General features: G+C 42.8%; 1 pseudogene; it reads left to right on the top strand.

Annotated features, from left to right (window-relative positions):
• Window positions 1–21,334, top strand: part of LOC138674576 (transient receptor potential cation channel subfamily M member 7-like) — a 240,306-nt pseudogene that overhangs the window by 148,591 nt on the left and 70,381 nt on the right.

Raw genomic sequence — 21,334 nt, forward strand, 5'->3', positions numbered from 1 at the left:
GTAATCAGCGCACATACAGTGATATGGCAATAACCCAAAAACAATAGAACAAGCTCTGAGACGTGGAATCTCTGCAGACTGCAATACCTGAACCTATCCTCACACAACTAAAAGCAGCAGTGGATTGCGCCTAACACTACCTGGAGGGAAAAATGGTAACAAAATTCTCATTGGGGTCTGTTACAAACCTCCAAATATAACAGAAAGCATGGAAAGTCTACTTCTAAAGCAGATAGATGAAGCTGCAACCCATAATGAGGTCCTGGTTATGGGGGACTTTAACTACCCGGATATTAACTGGGAAACAGAAACCTGTGAAACCCATAAAGGCAACAGGTTTCTGCTAATAACCAAGAAAAATTATCTTTCACAATTGGTGCAGAATCCAACCAGAGGAGCAGCACTTTTAGACCTAATACTATCTAATAGACCTGACAGAATAACAAATCTGCAGGTGGTTGGGCATTTAGGAAATAGCGACCACAATATTGTGCAGTTTCACCTGTCTTTCACTAGGGGGACTTGTCAGGGAGTCACAAAAACACTGAACTTTAGGAAGGCAAAGTTTGAACAGCTTAGAGATGCCCTTAATCTGGTAGACTGGGACAATATCCTCAGAAATGAGAATACAGATAATAAATGGGAAATGTTTAAGAACATCCTAAATAGGCAGTGTAAGCGGTTTATACCTTGTGGGAATAAAAGGACTAGAAATAGGAAAAACCCAATGTGGCTAAACAAAGAAGTAAGACAGGCAATTAACAGTAAAAAGAAAGCATTTGCACTACTAAAGCAGGATGGCACCATTGAAGCTCTAAAAAACTATAGGGAGAAAAATACTTTATCTAAAAAACTAATTAAAGCTGCCAAAAAGGAAACAGAGAAGCACATTGCTAAGGAGAGTAAAACTAATCCCAAACTGTTCTTCAACTATATCAATAGTAAAAGAATAAAAACTGAAAATGTAGGCCCCTTAAAAAATAGTGAGGAAAGAATGGTTGTAGATGACGAGGAAAAAGCTAACATATTAAACACCTTCTTCTCCACGGTATTCACGGTGGAAAATGAAATGCTAGGCGAAATCCCAAGAAACAATGAAAACCCTATATTAAGGGTCACCAATCTAACCCAAGAAGAGGTGCGAAACCGGCTAAATAAGATCAAAATAGATAAATCTCCGGGTCCGGATGGCATACACCCACGAGTACTAAGAGAACTAAGTAATGTAATAGATAAACCATTATTTCTTATTTTTAGTGACTCTATAGCGACAGGGTCTGTTCCACAGGACTGGCGCATAGCAAATGTGGTGCCAATATTCAAAAAGGGCTCTAAAAGTGAACCTGGAAATTATAGGCCAGTAAGTCTAACCTCTATTGTTGGTAAAATATTTGAAGGGTTTCTGAGGGATGTTATTCTGGATTATCTCAATGAGAATAACTGTTTAACTCCATATCAGCATGGGTTTATGAGAAATCGCTCCTGTCAAACCAATCTAATCAGTTTTTATGAAGAGGTAAGCTATAGACTGGACCACGGTGAGTCATTGGACGTGGTATATCTCGATTTTTCCAAAGTGTTTGATACCGTGCCGCACAAGAGGTTGGTACACAAAATGAGAATGCTTGGTCTGGGGGAAAATGTGTGTAAATGGGTTAGTAACTGGCTTAGTGATAGAAAGCAGAGGGTGGTTTTAAATGGTATAGTCTCTAACTGGGTCGCTGTGACCAGTGGGGTACCGCAGGGGTCAGTATTGGGACCTGTTCTCTTCAACATATTCATTAATGATCTGGTAGAAGGTTTACACAGTAAAATATCGATATTTGCAGATGATACAAAACTATGTAAAGCAGTTAATACAAGAGAAGATAGTATTCTGCTACAGATGGATCTGGATAAGTTGGAAGCTTGGGCTGAAAGGTGGCAGATGAGGTTTAACAATGATAAATGTAAGGTTATACACATGGGAAGAGGGAATCAATATCACCATTACACACTGAACGGGAAACCACTGGGTAAATCTGACAGGGAGAAGGACTTGGGGATCCTAGTTAATGATAAACTTACCTGGAGCAGCCAGTGCCAGGCAGCAGCTGCCAAGGCAAACAGGATCATGGGGTGCATTAAAAGAGGTCTGGATACACATGATGAGAGCATTATACTGCCTCTGTACAAATCCCTAGTTAGACCGCACATGGAGTACTGTGTCCAGTTTTGGGCACCGGTGCTCAGGAAGGATATAATGGAACTAGAGAGGGTACAAAGGAGGGCAACAAAATTAATAAAGGGGATGGGAGAACTACAATACCCAGATAGATTAGCGAAATTAGGATTATTTAGTCTAGAAAAAAGACGACTGAGGGGCGATCTAATAACCATGTATAAGTATATAAGGGGACAATACAAATATCTCGCTGAGGATCTGTTTATACCAAGGAAGGTGACGGGCACAAGGGGGCATTCTTTGCGTCTGGAGGAGAGAAGGTTTTTCCACCAACATAGAAGAGGATTCTTTACTGTTAGGGCAGTGAGAATCTGGAATTGCTTGCCTGAGGAGGTGGTGATGGCGAACTCAGTCGAGGGGTTCAAGAGAGGCCTGGATGTCTTCCTGGAGCAGAACAATATTGTATCATACAATTATTAGGTTCTGTAGAAGGACGTAGATCTGGGGATTTATTATGATGGAATATAGGCTGAACTGGATGGACAAATGTCTTTTTTCGGCCTTACTAACTATGTTACTATGTTACTATGTTACCTATGCAACTCGGCACTGCCTGAGGAGCTGACTAGCCTGAGGATAGAAATACAAGCCTGACTTGCCTCAGAGAAATACCCCAAAGGAATAGGCAGCCCCCCACATATAATGACTGTTAGCAAGATGAAAAGACAAAACGTAGGAATGAAATAGATTCAGCAAAGTGAGGCCCGATATTCTAGACAGAGCTAGGATAGCAAAGAGAACTATGCAGTCTACAAAAAACCCTAAAGCAGAACCACGCAAAGGGGGGCAAAAAGACCCACCGTGCCGAACTAACGGCACGGTGGTGCACCCTTTGCGTCTCAGAGCTTCCAGCAAAAGAGAATAGCACAGCTGGACAGAAAAAACGGAAACAAAAACAAAGTAACACTTATCTAGCAGAGCAGCAGGCCACAGGAAAGATGCAGTAGCTCAGATCCAACACTGGAACATTGACAAGGAGCAAGGAAGACAGACTCAGGTGGAGTTAAATAGCAAGGCAGCCAACGAGCTCACCAAAACACCTGAGGGAGGAAGCCCAGAGGCTGCAATACCACTTGTGACCACAGGAGTGAATTCAGCCACAGAATTCACAACAGTACCCCCCCCCTTGAGGAGGGGTCACTGAACCCTCACCAGAACCCCCAGGCCGACCAGGATGAGCCACATGAAAGGCACGAACAAGATCTGGGGCATGGACATCAGAGGCAAAAACCCAGGAATTATCCTCCTGAGCATAACCCTTCCATTTGACCAGATACTGGAGTTTCCGTCTAGAGACACGAGAATCCAAAATTTTCTCCACAATATACTCCAATTCCCCCTCCACCAAAACAGGGGCAGGAGGCTCCACAGATGGAACCATAGGTGCCACGTATCTTCTCAACAACGACCTATGGAATACATTATGTATGGAAAAGGAGTCTGGGAGGGTCAGACGAAAAGACACCGGATTGAGAATCTCAGAAATCCTATACGGACCAATAAAACGAGGTTTAAATTTAGGAGAGGAAACCTTCATAGGAATATGACGAGAAGATAACCAAACCAGATCCCCAACACGAAGTCGGGGACCCACACGGCGTCTACGATTAGCCAAATGCTGAGCCTTCTCCTGGGACAAGATCAAATTGTCCACTACCTGAGTCCAGATTTGCTGCAACCTATCCACCACAGAATCCACACCAGGACAGTCCGAAGACTCAACCTGTCCTGAAGAGAAACGAGGATGGAACCCAGAATTGCAGAAAAATGGAGAGACCAAGGTAGCCGAGCTGGCCCGGTTATTAAGGGCGAACTCAGCCAACGGCAAAAATGACACCCAATCATCCTGGTCAGCAGAAACAAAACATCTCAGATATGTTTCCAAGGTCTGATTGGTTCTTTCGGTCTGGCCATTAGTCTGAGGATGGAAGGCCGAGGAAAAAGATAGGTCAATGCCCATCCTACCACAAAAGGCTCGCCAGAACCTCGAGACAAACTGGGAACCTCTGTCAGAAACAATATTCTCAGGAATGCCATGCAAACGAACCACATGCTGGAAGAACAAAGGCACCAAATCAGAGGAGGAAGGCAATTTAACCAAGGGCACCAGATGGACCATTTTAGAAAAGCGATCACAGACCACCCAAATGACCGACATCTTTTGAGAAACGGGAAGGTCAGAAATGAAATCCATCGAAATATGTGTCCAAGGCCTCTTCGGGACCGGCAAGGGCAAAAGCAACCCACTGGCACGTGAACAGCAGGGCTTAGCCCTAGCACAAATCCCACAGGACTGCACAAAAGCACGCACATCCCATGACAGAGATGGCCACCAGAAGGATCTAGCCACTAACTCTCTGGTACCCAAGATTCCTGGATGACCAGCCAGCACCGAACAATGAAGTTCAGAGATAACTTTACTAGTCCACCTATCAGGGACGAACAGTTTCTCGGCCGGACAACGATCAGGTTTATTAGCCTGAAATTTCTGCAACACTCTCCGCAAATCAGGAGAGATGGCAGACACAATGACTCCTTCCTTGAGGATACTCGCCGGCTCAGATAACCCCGGAGAGTCGGGCACAAAACTCCTAGACAGAGCATCCGCCTTCACATTTTTAGAGCCCGGAAGGTACGAAATCACAACATCAAAACGAGCAAAAAATAACGACCAACGGGCCTGTCTAGGATTCAAGCGCTTGGCAGACTCGAGATAAGTAAGATTCTTATGATCAGTCAATACCACCACGCGATGCTTAGTTCCCTCAAGCCAATGACGCCACTCCTCGAATGCCCACTTCATGGCCAGCAACTCTCGGTTGCCCACATCATAATTACGCTCAGCAGCAGAAAATTTCCTGGAAAAGAAAGCACATGGTTTCAACACTGAGCAACCAGAACCTCTCTGTGACAAAATCGCCCCTGCTCCAATCTCAGAAGCATCAACCTCGACCTGGAACGGAAGAGAAACATCTGGTTGACACAACACAGGGGCACAGCAAAAACGACGCTTCAACTCCTGAAAAGCTTCCACGGCAGCAGAAGACCAATTAACCAAATCAGCACCCTTCTTGGTCAAATCGGTCAATGGTCTGGCAATGCTAGAAAAATTACAGATGAAGCGACGATAAAAATTAGCAAAGCCCAGGAATTTCTGCAGACTTTTCAGAGATGTCGGCTGAGTCCAATCCTGGATGGCCTGGACCTTAACCGGATCCATCTCGATAGTAGAAGGGGAAAAGATGAACCCCAAAAATGAAACTTTCTGCACACCGAAGAGACACTTTGATCCCTTCACGAACAAGGAATTAGCACGCAGTACCTGGAAAACCATTCTGACTTGCTTCACATGAGACTCCCAATCATCAGAGAAGATCAAAATGTCATCCAAGTAAACAATCAGGAATTTATCCAGATACTCACGGAAAATGTCATGCATAAAAGACTGAAAAACAGATGGAGCATTGGCAAGTCCGAACGGCATCACCAGATACTCAAAATGACCCTCGGGCGTATTAAATGCCGTTTTCCATTCATCTCCCTGCCTGATTCTCACCAGATTATACGCACCACGAAGATCAATCTTAGTAAACCAACTAGCCCCCTTAATCCGAGCAAACAAGTCAGATATCAATGGCAAGGGATACTGAAACTTAACAGTGATCTTATTAAGAAGGCGGTAATCAATACACGGTCTTAGCGAACCATCCTTTTTGGCTACAAAAAAGAACCCTGCTCCCAATGGTGATGACGATGGGCGAATATGTCCCTTCTCCAGGGATTCTTTCACATAACTGCGCATAGCGGTGTGTTCAGGCACGGACAAATTAAATAAACGACCCTTAGGGAATTTACTACCAGGAATCAAATTGATAGCACAATCACAATTCCTATGCGGAGGTAGGGCATCAGACTTGGGCTCTTCAAATACATCCTGAAAGTCAGACAAGAACTCTGGGATGTCAGAAGGAATGGATGACGAAATAGACAAAAATGGAACATCACCATGTACTCCCTGACAACCCCAGCTGGTTACCGACATAGAGTTCCAATCTAATACTGGATTATGGGTTTGTAGCCATGGCAACCCCAACACGACCACATCATGCAGATTATGCAGTACCAGAAAGCGAATAACTTCCTGATGTGCAGGAGCCATGCACATGGTCAGCTGGGCCCAGTACTGAGGCTTATTCTTGGCCAAAGGTGTAGCATCAATTCCTCTCAACGGAATAGGACACCGCAAAGGCTCCAAGAAAAATCCACAACGTTTAGCATAATCCAAATCCATCAGATTCAGGGCAGCGCCTGAATCCACAAACGCCATGACAGAATACGATGACAAAGAGCATATCAAGGTAATGGACAGAAGGAATTTGGACTGTACAGTACCAATGACGGCAGAGCTATCGAACCGCCTAGTGCGCTTAGGACAATTAGAAATAGCATGAGTGGAATCACCACAGTAGAAACACAGCCTGTTCAGACGTCTGTGTTCTTGCCGTTCAACTTTAGTCATAGTCCTGTCGCACTGCATAGGCTCAGGTTTACTCTCAGACAATACCGCCAGATGGTGCACAGATTTACGCTAACGCAAGCGACGACCGATCTGAATGGCCAAGGACATAGACTCATTCAAACCAGCAGGCATAGGAAATCCCACCATGACATCCTTAAGAGCTTCAGAGAGACCCTTTCTGAACAAAGCTGCCAGCGCAGATTCATTCCACAGAGTAAGTACTGGCCACTTCCTAAATTTCTGACAATATACTTCTACATCATCCTGACCCTGGCATAAAGCCAGCAAATTTTTCTCAGCCTGATCCACTGAATTAGGCTCATCGTAAAGCAATCCAAGCGCCTGGAAAAACGCATCAACATTACTCAATGCAGGGTCTCCTGGCGCAAGAGAAAACGCCCAGTCCTGTGGGTCGCCGCGCAAAAAAGAAATAATAATCAAAACCTGTTGAATAGGATTACCAGAAGAATGAGGTTTCAAGGCCAGAAATAGCTTACAATTATTTTTGAAGCTCAGGAACTTAGTTCTGTCACCAAAAAACAAATCAGGAATAGGAATTCTTGGTTCTAGCATAGATTTCTGATCAATTGTATCTTGAATCTTTTGTACATTTATAACGAGATTATCCATTGAGGAGCACAGAGCCTGAATATCCATGTCCACAGCTGTGTCCTGAAGCACTCTAATGTCTAGGGAAAAAAAAAAAAAAAACTGAAGACAGAGCTGAGGAAAAAAAAAAAAAATGATGTCAGGACTTCTTTTTTCCATCTATTGAGAATCATTGGTTTGGGCTCCTTGTACTGTTATGCTGTGCTATCAGGCAACACAGTGTGCAGTAATCAGCGCACATACAGTGATATGGCAATAACCCAAAAACAATAGAACAAGCTCTGAGACGTGGAATCTCTGCAGACTGCAATACCTGAACCTATCCTCACACAACTAAAAGCAGCAGTGGATTGCGCCTAACACTACCTATGCAACTCGGCACTGCCTGAGGAGCTGACTAGCCTGAAGATAGAAATACAAGCCTGACTTGCCTCAGAGAAATACCCCAAAGGAATAGGCAGCCCCCCACATATAATGACTGTTAGCAAGATGAAAAGACAAAACGTAGGAATGAAATAGATTCAGCAAAGTGAGGCCCGATATTCTAGACAGAGCGAGGATAGCAAAGAGAACTATGCAGTCTACAAAAAACCCTAAAGCAGAACCACGCAAAGGGGGGCAAAAAGACCCACCGTGCCGAACTAACGGCACGGTGGTGCACCCTTTGCGTCTCAGAGCTTCCAGCAAAAGAGAATAGCACAGCTGGACAGAAAAAACGGAAACAAAAACAAAGTAACATAGTAACATAGTAACATAGTTAGTAAGGCCGAAAAAAGACATTTGTCCATCCAGTTCAGCCTATATTCCATCATAATAAATACCCAGATCTACGTCCTTCTACAGAACCTAATAATTGTATGATACAATATTGTTCTGCTCCAGGAAGACATCCAGGCCTCTCTTGAACCCCTCGACTGAGTTCGCCATCACCACCTCCTCAGGCAAGCAATTCCAGATTCTCACTGCCCTAACAGTAAAGAATCCTCTTCTATGTTGGTGGAAAAACCTTCTCTCCTCCAGACGCAAAGAATGCCCCCTTGTGCCCGTCACCTTCCTTGGTATAAACAGATCCTCAGCGAGATATTTGTATTGTCCCCTTATATACTTATACATGGTTATTAGATCGCCCCTCAGTCGTCTTTTTTCTAGACTAAATAATCCTAATTTCGCTAATCTATCTGGGTATTGTAGTTCTCCCATCCCCTTTATTAATTTTGTTGCCCTCCTTTGTACTCTCTCTAATTCCATTATATCCTTCCTGAGCACCGGTGCCCAAAACTGGACACAGTACTCCATGTGCGGTCTAACTAGGGATTTGTACAGAGGCAGTATAATGCTCTCATCATGTGTCTCCAGACCTCTTTTAATGCACCCCATGATCCTGTTTGCCTTGGCAGCTGCTGCCTGGCACTGGCTGCTCCAGGTAAGTTTATCATTAACTAGGATCCCCAAGTCCTTCTCCCTGTCAGATTTACCCAGTGGTTTCCCGTTCAGTGTGTAATGGTGATATTGATTCCCTCTTCCCATGTGTATAACCTTACATTTATCATTGTTAAACCTCATCTGCCACCTTTCAGCCCAAGTTTCCAACTTATCCAGATCCATCTGTAGCAGAATACTATCTTCTCTTGTATTAACTGCTTTACATAGTTTTGTATCATCTGCAAATATCGATATTTTACTGTGTAAACCTTCTACCAGATCATTAATGAATATGTTGAAGAGAACAGGTCCCAATACTGACCCCTGCGGTACCCCACTGGTCACAGCGACCCAGTTAGAGACTATACCATTTATAACCACCCTCTGCTTTCTATCACTAAGCCAGTTACTAACCCATTTACACACATTTTCCCCCAGACCAAGCATTCTCATTTTGTGTACCAACCTCTTGTGCGGCACGGTATCAAACGCTTTGGAAAAATCGAGATATACCACGTCCAATGACTCACCGTGGTCCAGTCTATAGCTTACCTCTTCATAAAAACTGATTAGATTGGTTTGACAGGAGCGATTTCTCATAAACCCATGCTGATATGGAGTTAAACAGTTATTCTCATTGAGATAATCCAGAATAACATCCCTCAGAAACCCTTCAAATATTTTACCAACAATAGAGGTTAGACTTACTGGCCTATAATTTCCAGGTTCACTTTTAGAGCCCTTTTTGAATATTGGCACCACATTTGCTATGCGCCAGTCCTGCGGAACAGACCCTGTCCCTATAGAGTCACTAAAAATAAGAAATAATGGTTTATCTATTACATTACTTAGTTCTCTTAGTACTCGTGGGTGTATGCCATCCGGACCCGGAGATTTATCTATTTTAATCTTATTTAGCCGGTTTCGCACCTCTTCTTGGGTTAGATTGGTGACCCTTAATATAGGGTTTTCATTGTTTCTTGGGATTTCACCTAGCATTTCATTTTCCACCGTGAATACCGTGGAGAAGAAGGTGTTTAATATGTTAGCTTTTTCCTCGTCATCTACAACCATTCTTTCCTCACTATTTTTTAAGGGGCCTACATTTTCAGTTTTTATTCTTTTACTATTGATATAGTTGAAGAACAGTTTGGGATTAGTTTTACTCTCCTTAGCAATGTGCTTCTCTGTTTCCTTTTTGGCAGCTTTAATTAGTTTTTTAGATAAAGTATTTTTCTCCCTATAGTTTTTTAGAGCTTCAATGGTGCCATCCTGCTTTAGTAGTGCAAATGCTTTCTTTTTACTGTTAATTGCCTGTCTTACTTCTTTGTTTAGCCACATTGGGTTTTTCCTATTTCTAGTCCTTTTATTCCCACAAGGTATAAACCGCTTACACTGCCTATTTAGGATGTTCTTAAACATTTCCCATTTATTATCTGTATTCTCATTTCTGAGGATATTGTCCCAGTCTACCAGATTAAGGGCATCTCTAAGCTGTTCAAACTTTGCCTTCCTAAAGTTCAATGTTTTTGTGACTCCCTGACAAGTCCCCCTAGTGAAAGACAGGTGAAACTGCACAATATTGTGGTCGCTATTTCCTAAATGCCCAACCACCTGCAGATTTGTTATTCTGTCAGGTCTATTAGATAGTATTAGGTCTAAAAGTGCTGCTCCTCTGGTTGGATTCTGCACCAATTGTGAAAGATAATTTTTCTTGGTTATTAGCAGAAACCTGTTGCCTTTATGGGTTTCACAGGTTTCTGTTTCCCAGTTAATATCCGGGTAGTTAAAGTCCCCCATAACCAGGACCTCATTATGGGTTGCAGCTTCATCTATCAGCTTTAGAAGTAGACTTTCCATGCTTTCTGTTATATTTGGGGGTTTGTAACAGACCCCAATGAGAATTTTGTTACCATTTTTCCCTCCATGAATTTCAACCCATATGGACTCGACATCCTCATTCCCTTCGCTAATATCCTCCCTTAAAGTGGATTTTAGACAAGACTTTACATAGAGACAAACCCCTCCTCCTCTCCGATTTTTACGATCCTTTCTAAACAGACTGTAACCCTGTAAGTTAACTGCCCAGTCATAGCTTTCATCTAACCATGTCTCGGTTATTCCCACTATGTCAAAGTTACCTGTAGATATTTCTGCTTCTAGTTCTTCCATCTTGTTTGTCAGGCTTCTGGCGTTTGCGAGCATGCAGTTTAGAGGATATTGTTTTGTTCCAATCTCCTCACTGTGGATTGTTTTAGAAATGTTCTTACCTCCCTTCTGAGTATGTTTTCCTGGGTCGTCTTTGTTCGAGTCTAATGTTTTTCTTCCCGTCCCCTCTTCTTCTAGTTTAACGCCCTCCTGATGAGTGTAGCGAGTCTTCTGGCGAATGTGTGTTTCCCAGGTTTGTTGAGGTGTAGTCCGTCTCTGGCGAGGAGTCCATCATACCAGTAATTCACACCGTGGTCCAGGAATCCAAATCCTTGTTGTCTGCACCATCGTCTTAGCCAGTTGTTTGCATCAAGGATCCTGTTCCATCTCCTGGTGCCATGCCCGTCTACTGGAAGGATAGAAGAAAAAACTACCTGTGCATCCAGTTCCTTTACTTTCTTCCCCAACTCTTCAAAGTCCTTGCAGATTGTCGGTAGGTCCTTCCTTGCCGTGTCATTGGTGCCAACATGTATCAGAAGAAATGGGTGGACGTCCTTGGAGCTGAAGAGCTTTGGTATCCTATCGGTCACATCCTTGATCATCGCACCTGGAAGGCAGCATACTTCTCTTGCAGTTATGTCCGGTCTGCAGATGGCTGCTTCGGTGCCTCTCAGTAGTGAGTCTCCCACCACCACCACTCTTCGTTGCTTCTTGGCTGTACTTTTTGCTGTCACTTGTTGCTGTGTGCCCTTTTCTTTTTTGCTTGCTGGTATTGCTTCATTCTTAGGTGTGCCATCTTCATCCTCTACAAAGATTTGATATCAGTTCTTCAGTTGTGTGGTTGGTGATTTCTCCACGGTCTTCTTGCTTCTTTTGGTCACATGCTTCCACTCATCTGCTTTTGGAGGTTCTCTGACACTTTTTGCACCTTCTGTGACCAGTAGAGATGCTTCTGTTCTGTCTAGAAAGTCTTCATTCTCTTTGATGAGTTTCAAAGTTGCTATTCTTTCTTCCAGACCCCGCACCTTTTCTTCTAAAAGGGCCACTAGTCTACACTTCTGACAGGTGAAATTGGATTCTTCTTCTGGTCGATCTGTGAACATGTAGCACATGCTGCAGCTCACCATGTAGGTTGTCACATCTGCCATGTTGCTCCTAGATCCTGCTGACTTGCTGTGTGTTTTCCTTCTTGTGTAATCTACTCAGCCAAGCTCTCTTGCAATAATGTCCTACAGGCAAAAATTACGGCGCGCGGTTTGGTGATGCTTTCGAAGCAGCTGGTCCCGGCTGTACCCAACGATCTTCTAGCTTAGGGAGACTTCGCTTCTCCCAGAAGGCACCTGGAATATGCAAATTAGCCTCCTGAAGCTTGAATCCCTGGTTTGGTGATGCTTTCGAAGCAGCTGGTCCCGGCTGTACCCAACGATCTTCTAGCTTAGGGAGACTTCGCTTCTCCCAGAAGGCACCTGGAATATGCAAATTAGCCTCCTGAAGCTTGAATCCCTGGTTTAAGTAACACTTATCTAGCAGAGCAGCAGGCCACAGGAAAGATGCAGTAGCTCAGATCCAACACTGGAACATTGACAAGGAGCAAGGAAGACAGATTCAGGTGGAGTTAAATAGCAAGGCAGCCAACGAGCTCACCAAAACACCTGAGGGAGGAAGCCCAGAGGCTGCAATACCACTTGTGACCACAGGAGTGAATTCAGCCACAGAATTCACAACACACCTGTATCTATGACCTCTGGTTTATCATCATCCATGCCCCCTGAGGAACCGTATGACGGGGAAACGCGTCGGGGCGTTATACTGACAGCTAAGTGTTTATTTTTGGGCTAACACCCCTTTCACTGGCTGCTGTTGATATCATCTATTTTTGTCTTTTTGACTGTGCATGAGTATAGGTACCTATTATTGAGCCCATTAGAGCCCACTGGACTTTGTTTGGTTCAGCCAGTGTGTGGCTCAAGATATTCCTTTGGTATTTTTCACCAGCATAGTATCATGCTGTAGCCATACTGAGATGTGTTGCATTGTCCTGCACTCTGAAATATACTTTTTGCTAAGGGGGTGCTGCCATGCAATTTGTCTATTTTAGACTTAACCAGGTCTTTTGTTACCGTATACCTGCCCTCCCACTGCCATCTCGCCATTTATGCACATAGTTGTATCTAATGCTGGTGTACAATGGGACCGTTACATTGAAACGCTGGGAGTATACTACTTTATATATATATTTTTTCCAGTGTTTTGTGGCTTTATATGGGATGTTATTGAGGGAGTACGGTATATAGGTTTTTTGTGCACCTTAGTTTTTCTCTACCCTACATCTTCCTTCATTTCTTTTTATTGCTCATTGTTTTCCCTCCTATAGCTGACTAGTTACATTAATAGGGATAGCAGGTGTCAGCCGTCGCGGAGTGGGGGCGCCAAAATATCTATCAGGGTGCCAACCTCCACTGTCAGGAAGGGATAGTAGGTGAGTGTAGGGCTATCTGTGAGGAAAGGTGCACTTAGTGGATTCGTTTCTGTATTCCATTTTTCTGTGTTCACTGGGAAGTGGTATTTTTTTAGACTATTTCTAAATAAATATATTTGTTTTTAAAGGGATTATATGTTACACTGATACCACGGGTACCAGGGGGTCACAGTCTCTACACGGGCCAATGTCTCTACACGGGTCTCAAAGCGCTCCTCTCCAGTCACAGCAGAGTCCGCTTTAATGTACTCACAAGATGCAGTCTTTCTGGGCAATCTCCCTGTATTTGTCCTCTGACCGGGAGCTCTCTCTCTTTCCCGGAGCGCAGCTGCACCCTGCTCTGACCGCTGCTCACGCTGCCCTGTTCCTTGCACGCGTGCCTTTCCCGCTCTCTGCCCGGCTCCCTTTCTGTCCCAGTCTCTAAGTCTGCCCCCTGGGGAACCTGTAGCACAGCTCAATGGTTCCAGGCACAGAGCCGAGAAGGTAACCGCCCTGGACTCTTATTGTGCTTCACCTCCTTACACACTCACAGACACCGGTCCTATTAGCATGCTAGAACAGGTTTCTGTCTTTGCCACAAAACAGTGGGCATTTTAATTCTATAGTGATTGCCTCTAAAACAAGTGTAATTTGCTAAAAGATATTTTTTCAATTCATTTACAATTATATTTCCTTTAGTTAGTTATTTATTTCTATTCCCTGAAAACTCTTTTAAGAAAAACTTGTGAAAAAAACTTAGGGGGATTATTTAGAACAAATTATTCGATAGTCATAGACAAATGTAATTAAGTGATGATCCCAATCATCACCCAAGACATCACCTTGAGTAATAATTTGTTTTCTAGTTGTGTCTTTTATGATGAGTCATGACATAAAACAATTAAAATTTTTTTCTTTGTTGCACATCCTCTCTTATCAATAAATGTGCTGCCAGCAATAACATGAACTATATTTTGGGGTGGGTGATTGTGTGAACTGCCATTGGCGTGAAAAAAATCAAAATAATTGACACATTTAAATTTAACTAAAGGAGCATCAATCAACTTCCAATATAGTCGATTGGAGTGTGTTTTGCACAGTTTATTTGTCATGTAAAAAGAAACTAAATTGTCACTTACAAATAACATGTGCAGTGCCGGACTTCCCTTTAACATTTCTTTTAATCAATATTTTTTTTCCATTTTAGATGACAAGAATGTTTTTCATTGTAGTTATAATGGGAATAGTAGTATTTTCCTTTGGCGTGCCAAGAACGGCGATCCTTTATCCTAATGAAGAACCTTCTTGGTCCCTTGCTAAAGATATAGTGTTTCGTCCATACTGGATGACATATGGTGAAATGTTTGCATATGAAATAGATGGTAAGTTCTGCACTGCACAAGTGCATTGATGTGTATTTTTTCATTTGTAAATTTCAAAAGGACCTGTCACCAGGTTAACACCTTTACCACCAGAGAGTGGTTTGCACATTAATGATCAGGCCAATTTTTACAATTCTGACCACTGTGACTTTATGAGGTAATCATTATGGAACGCTTCAATGGATCCCAGTGATTCTGAGATTGTTTTTTCATGACATATTGTACTTTATAATAGGTGTAAAATGTCTTTGATATGACTTTCGTTTATTTGTGAAAAAAATGAATTTTGGCTAAAATGTTGAAAATTTCACAATTTTCCAACTTTGAATTTTCATACCCTTAAATCACAGACATACAGTGGGTATGGAAAGTATTCAGACCCCTTTAAATTTTTCACTCTTTGTTTCATTGCAGCCATTTGGTAAATTCAAAAAAGTTTATTTTTTTCTCATTAATGTACACTCTGCACCCCATCTTGGCTGGAAGAAAACAGAAATGTAGAAAAGTTTGCATATTTATTAAAAAAGAAAAAGTGAAATATCGCATGGTCATAAGTATTCATACCCTTTGCTCAGACACTCATATTTAAGTCACATGCTGTCCATTTCCTTGTGATCCTCCTTGAGATGGTTCTACTCCTTCATTGGAGTCCAGCTGTGCCTAATTAAATGATAGGACTTGATTTGGAAAGGCACATATCTGTCTATAGAAGACCTCACAGCTTACAGTGCATGTTAGACCAAATGAGAATCATGAGGTCAAAGGAACTGGCCAAGGAGCTCAGAGACAGAATTGTGGCAAGGCACAGATCTGACCAAGGTTACAACAGAATTTCTGCAGTGCTCAAGGTTCCTAACAGCACAGTGGCCTCCATAATCCGTAAATGGAAGTAGTTTGGGACCACCAGAAGTCTTCCTAGACCTGGCAGTCCAGCCAAACTGAGCAATCGTGGGAGATGAGCCTTGGTGAGAGAGGTAAAGAAGAACCCCCAAGATAAATGTGGCTGAGCTCCAGAAATGCAGTAGGGAGATGGGAGAAAGTTCCACAAAGTCAACTATCACTGCAGCCCTCCACTAGTTGGGCCTTTCTGGCAGAGTGGCCCGACTGAAGCCTCTCAGTGCAAGACATATAAAAGCCCACATAGAGTTTGCTAAAAAAAAACACATGAAGGACTCCCAGACTATGAGAAATAATATTCTCTGGTCTAATGAGATGAAGATAGACCTTTTTGGTGATAATTCTAAGCGGTATGTGGGGACAAACCAGGCACTGCTCATCACCTGCCCAATACAATCCCAACATTGAAACATGGTGGTGGCAGCATCATGCTATGGGGGTGTTTTTCAGCTGCAGGGACAGGACAACTGGTTGTCATTGAAGGAAACATTAATGCGGCCAAGTACAGAGATATACCTGGATGAAAACCTCTTCCAGAGTGCTCTGGACCTCAGACTTGGCCGAAAGGTTTACCTTCCATCAAGACAATGACTCTAAGCACACAGCTAAAATAACAAAGCAGTGGCTTCAGAACAACTCTGTGACCATTCTTGACTGACCCAGCCAGGGCCCTGACCTAAACCCAATTGAGTATCTCTGGAGAGACCTGAAAATGGCTGTCCACCAATGTTCACCATCCAACCTGACAGAACTGGAGAGGATCTGCAAGGAAGAATGGCAGAGGATCCCCAAATCCAGGTGTGAAAAACTTGTTGCATCATTCCCAAGAAGGCTCATGGCTGTACTAGCTCAAAAGTGTGCTTCTAGTCAATACTGAGCAAAGGGTCTGACTACTTATGACCATGTGATATTTCAGTTTTCCTTTTTTAATAAATTTGCAAAAATGACTACATTTCTGTTTTTTTTAGTCAAGATTTTGTACAGAGTGTACATTATTGAGAAAAAAAATGAACTTTGTTTCATTGCAGCCATTTGGTAAATTCAAAAAAGAGTGAAAAATGTAAATGGGACTGAATACTTTCCATGCCCACTGTATATAAAAAGTATATACCGTATAATTTGGATTATAACACGCACCCCAAATTTTGGGGAGAAAAAAAAAATTTTTTTTTAATAAATTGGTGGTGCTTCTTACAATCCTTGCATCTTATTGCTTACTGGGGGTGGTGGCTGCAGTGAAGCAGGGTTTCAGGGTCGCTGCTGGAGGAGGCAGGAGTGGGGTGATGCTCCAGGCTGCAGGCAGGGATGAGTGGGGAAGAAATCCTATATAGAAAAGAAATACCAAATAATATTGAAAATATATCTAATAAAGTAAATATTCCACAAAAAGCATATACCCCAAAGAAAATATTTACTGACAACAAATAACAAAATTAATTAATTTTATTTTTAAAAAGACATAACACAATCAATAACATTTTTATTAAAAAAAAATATATATACTGTATATACTCGAGTATAAGCCGAGATTTTCAGCCCAAATTTTTGGGCTGAAAGTGCCCCTCTCGGCTTATACTCAAGTCAAGGTGGGTGGCAGGGTTGGCGGGTGAGGGGGTGAGGGTATACTTACCTAGTCCCAGCGATCCTGGCGCTGTCCCTGCCGTCCCACGGTCTTCTGTGCTGCAGTTCTTCCCCTCTTCAGCGGTCACGTGGGACCGCTCATTAGAAAAATGAATAGGCGGCTCCACCTCCCATAGGGGTGGAGCCGCGTATTCATTTCTCTAATCAGCGGTCCCACGTGACCGCTGATAGAGGAAGAGGCTGCGGCACCGAAGACCAGCTGTGACGGCAGGGACAGCGCGAGGATCGCTGGGACTAGGTAAGTATGTAATATTCACCTGTCCGCGTTCCAGCCGCCGGGCGCTGCTCCATCTTCCCGGCGTCTGCGCTCTGACTGTTCAGGTCAGAGGGCGCGATGACGCATATAGTGTGCGCGGTGCCCTCTGCCTGATCAGTCGGAGCGGAGACGCCGGGACGAGACGCCGGGACCGGACGCTGGCAGCTGCAAGCAAGAGAGGTGAGTATGGGTTTTTTTTTTTAATTGCAGCAGCAGCGGCACAGATTTATGTGGAGCATCTATGGGACAAAATGAACGGTGCAGAGCATATATGGGGCACAGCTATGGGACAATAATGAACGGTGCCGAGCACAGTATGGGGCACAGATATGGGACAAAATGAACGGTGCAGAGCATTGTATATGGGGCACAGATATGGGACAAAATGAACGGTGCAGAGCATTGTATATGGGGCACAGCTATGGGACAATAATGAACGGTGCCGAGCACAGTATGGGGCACAGATATGGGACAAAATGAACGGTGCAGAGCATTGTATATGGGGCACAGCTATGGGACAATAATGAACGGTGCAGAGCACAGTATGGGGCACAGATATGGGACAAAATGAACGGTGCAGAGCATTGTATATGGGGCACAGATATGGGGCAATATGAACGGTGCAGAGCATAAATGGGGTACAGCTATGGGACAATATGAACGGTGCAGAGCACTATATGGGGCACAGCTATGGGACAATAATGAACGGTGCAGAGCACTATATGGGGCACAGCTATGGGACAAAATGAACGGTGCAGAGCACTATATGGGGCACAGCTATGGGACAAAATGAACGGTGCAGAGCACTATATGGGGCACAGCTATGGGACAATAATGAACGGTGCCGAGCACAGTATGGGGCACAGCTATGGGACAAAATGAACGGTGCAGAGCATATATGGGGCACAGCTATGGGACAATAATGAACGGTGCAGAGCACTATATGGGGCACAGCTATGGGACAAAATGAACGGTGCAGAGCACTATATGGGGCACAGCTATGGGACAAAGTGAACGGTGCCGAGCACAGTATGGGGCACAGCTATGGGACAAAATGAACGGTGCAGAGCATATATGGGGCACAGCTATGGGACAATAATGAACGGTGCAGAGCACTATATGGGGCACAGCTATGGGACAAAAATGAACGGTGCAGAGCACTATATGGGGCACAGCTATGGGACAATAATGAACGGTGCAGAGCACTATATGGGGCACAGCTATGGGACAATAATGAACGGTGCAGAGCATATATGGGGCACAGCTATGGGACAATAATGAACGGTGCAGAGCATATATGGGGCACAGCTATGGGACAATAATGAACGGTGCCGAGCACAGTATGGGGCACAGCTATGGGACAAAATGAACGGTGCAGAGCACTATATGGGGCACAGCTATGGGGCAATAATGAACGGTGCAGAGCACTATATGGGGCACAGCTATGGGACAATAATGAACGGTGCAGAGCATATATGGGGCACAGCTATGGGACAATAATGAACGGTGCCGAGCACAGTATGGGGCACAGCTATGGGACAAAATGAACGGTGCAGAGCACAGTATGGGGCACAGCTATGGGACAAAATGAACGGTGCAGAGCATATATTGGGCACAGATATGGGGCAATAATGAACGGTGCAGAGCACTGTATGGGGCAGAGCTATGGAACAAAATGAACGGTGCAGAGCACTGTATGGGGCACAGCTATGGGGAAATATGAACGGTGCAGAGCACTATATGGCACAGCTATGGGGAAATAATTATCTATTTTTATTTTTGAAATTCACCGGTAAATGCTGCATTTCCACCCTAGGCTTATACTCGAGTCAATAAGTTTTCCCAGTTTTTTGTGGCAAAATTAGGGGGGTCGGCTTATACTCGGGTCGGCTTATACTCGAGTATATACGGTATGTATAATCTGAAATATAATATGAGTAAAAATATATATGTACAATATAGACCAGTATGTGGGGGGGCTAGGGCACACCAAAACTGATTGATAACAAAATACAATAATATATATCAGGTAAGTAAAAGTATGATCTAATAACCAGATATGCGTGCCACAGCCCCCTCACTGGAGTGGTGTGTGAGGGGGCTGTGGCACGCATATCTGGTTGGTATACACGGCTGATATTTTGTTATGTGCATAGTATTTATTTTTATTTTTATCTTATACCATTTATGCGCCTACCCTTTGGAGGATTCATATGAGATCAGGTCACACCATATGCCATATCTATAATTTATGATATATAATTGGTTTCTTGTCTAGTTATTTTATCTATATTATCAATCACTCCATTCATACACAACTGTTCACTTGATTATATTGGCGGTATACCACATTTACACTTCAGTATATACCTTTTATGTATTTTATTCTTTTTCACATATTGTATATATAATCAACTTTCCCCTCATCATTTTTTACTTCAATTTCACATAGTACCATCACTTTAATTACATTCATATATATTATATTACCATGTTATTAAACACATATATAGTTACAATTAATTCATTCATCACTTTTCACCATTTTTTATCACATTGTTTTTTTTATATATACACATTACAGCTTTAATTTTTTTGGCACTTTATTTATTACACTTTTTTATACTTTGGATGGTCTGTAGTACTTTTCACACAGTTGTTTTATTTATTCATTTATTTTTCCACTGATATTTATTTATATATTTACTTTTTTCACATATTTATTTGCACACACATATATTTTATATATTTTCTATATATTTTTTTTATTTTTATCATTTTTATTTTTTATTATATTTTTTTATTTTTTATTTTTTTATTTTCTTATTTTTTGATTTATTTTTTGTTATTTCATTATATCAGATATATTTCTCTTATATAAAACTTTTTTCATCATGTCACCAATTATGTATCAATTATAGGTTCATTACATATGGATATGTGTTTAATTATTATTGGATCTCATTAAGTTTTGGCGTTTGGTTTGTGTACGTATATCATTTTGCATTTTTTATTATTATTTATTTTTTATTTATCACATGAAATATTATTTATTTAATATCAACTTTATATATATATATATATATATATATATATATATACATATATTTTTTATATTTCATTGTGAATAGATGTAATGTATTATGTCAGCCGTGTTATTATTTAATTATATATATTTTTTATTAGATCATACTTTTACCTACCTGATATATATTATTGTATTTTGTTATCAATCAGTTTTGGTGTGCCCTAGCCCCCTTCCCCCCCCCCACATACTGGTCTATATTGTACAGAACGTATTTTTTGGACCATAAGACGCACTTTTTTCCCTCCAAATTTGGGAGGAAAGTGTGGGTGCGTCTTATGGTACGGATGTAGCATGTGGGGAGGGGGGCAGCAGTGAGTGGGATCGCACTGTTATGCCACTTCAGGATGTCCCCGCTGCCCAGAATCAGCGCTGGGGAAACCATGTGGTCCGGCTGATTAAGTGCAGTGAATAATCATTAGTGGCTTCCCGCCCACCTATCAGCTGAGTGGTGAGCCGGGAGCAGCAAATGAATACTGCACTTAAGCAGGGACACACATGGCTTCTCCAGCGCTGATTCCTGCAGCAGCTGGGGAGGTCTGTGTGTCTGGGGGAGAGGAGGCAGCAGCAGCAGGGGCCAGAGGAGAGAGATTGCTGCATACCTGCCTGCCATGCCTGGGCTGGACGCCAAGTGCTGTGCACAAACAGGACCTGTTTGATGTCAGGAGTGGGCGGGCTGGAGCATCACATGGC

Source organism: Ranitomeya imitator, chromosome 4 (assembly GCF_032444005.1).
Source record: "Ranitomeya imitator isolate aRanImi1 chromosome 4, aRanImi1.pri, whole genome shotgun sequence".
Lineage (NCBI taxonomy): Eukaryota > Metazoa > Chordata > Amphibia > Anura > Dendrobatidae > Ranitomeya > Ranitomeya imitator.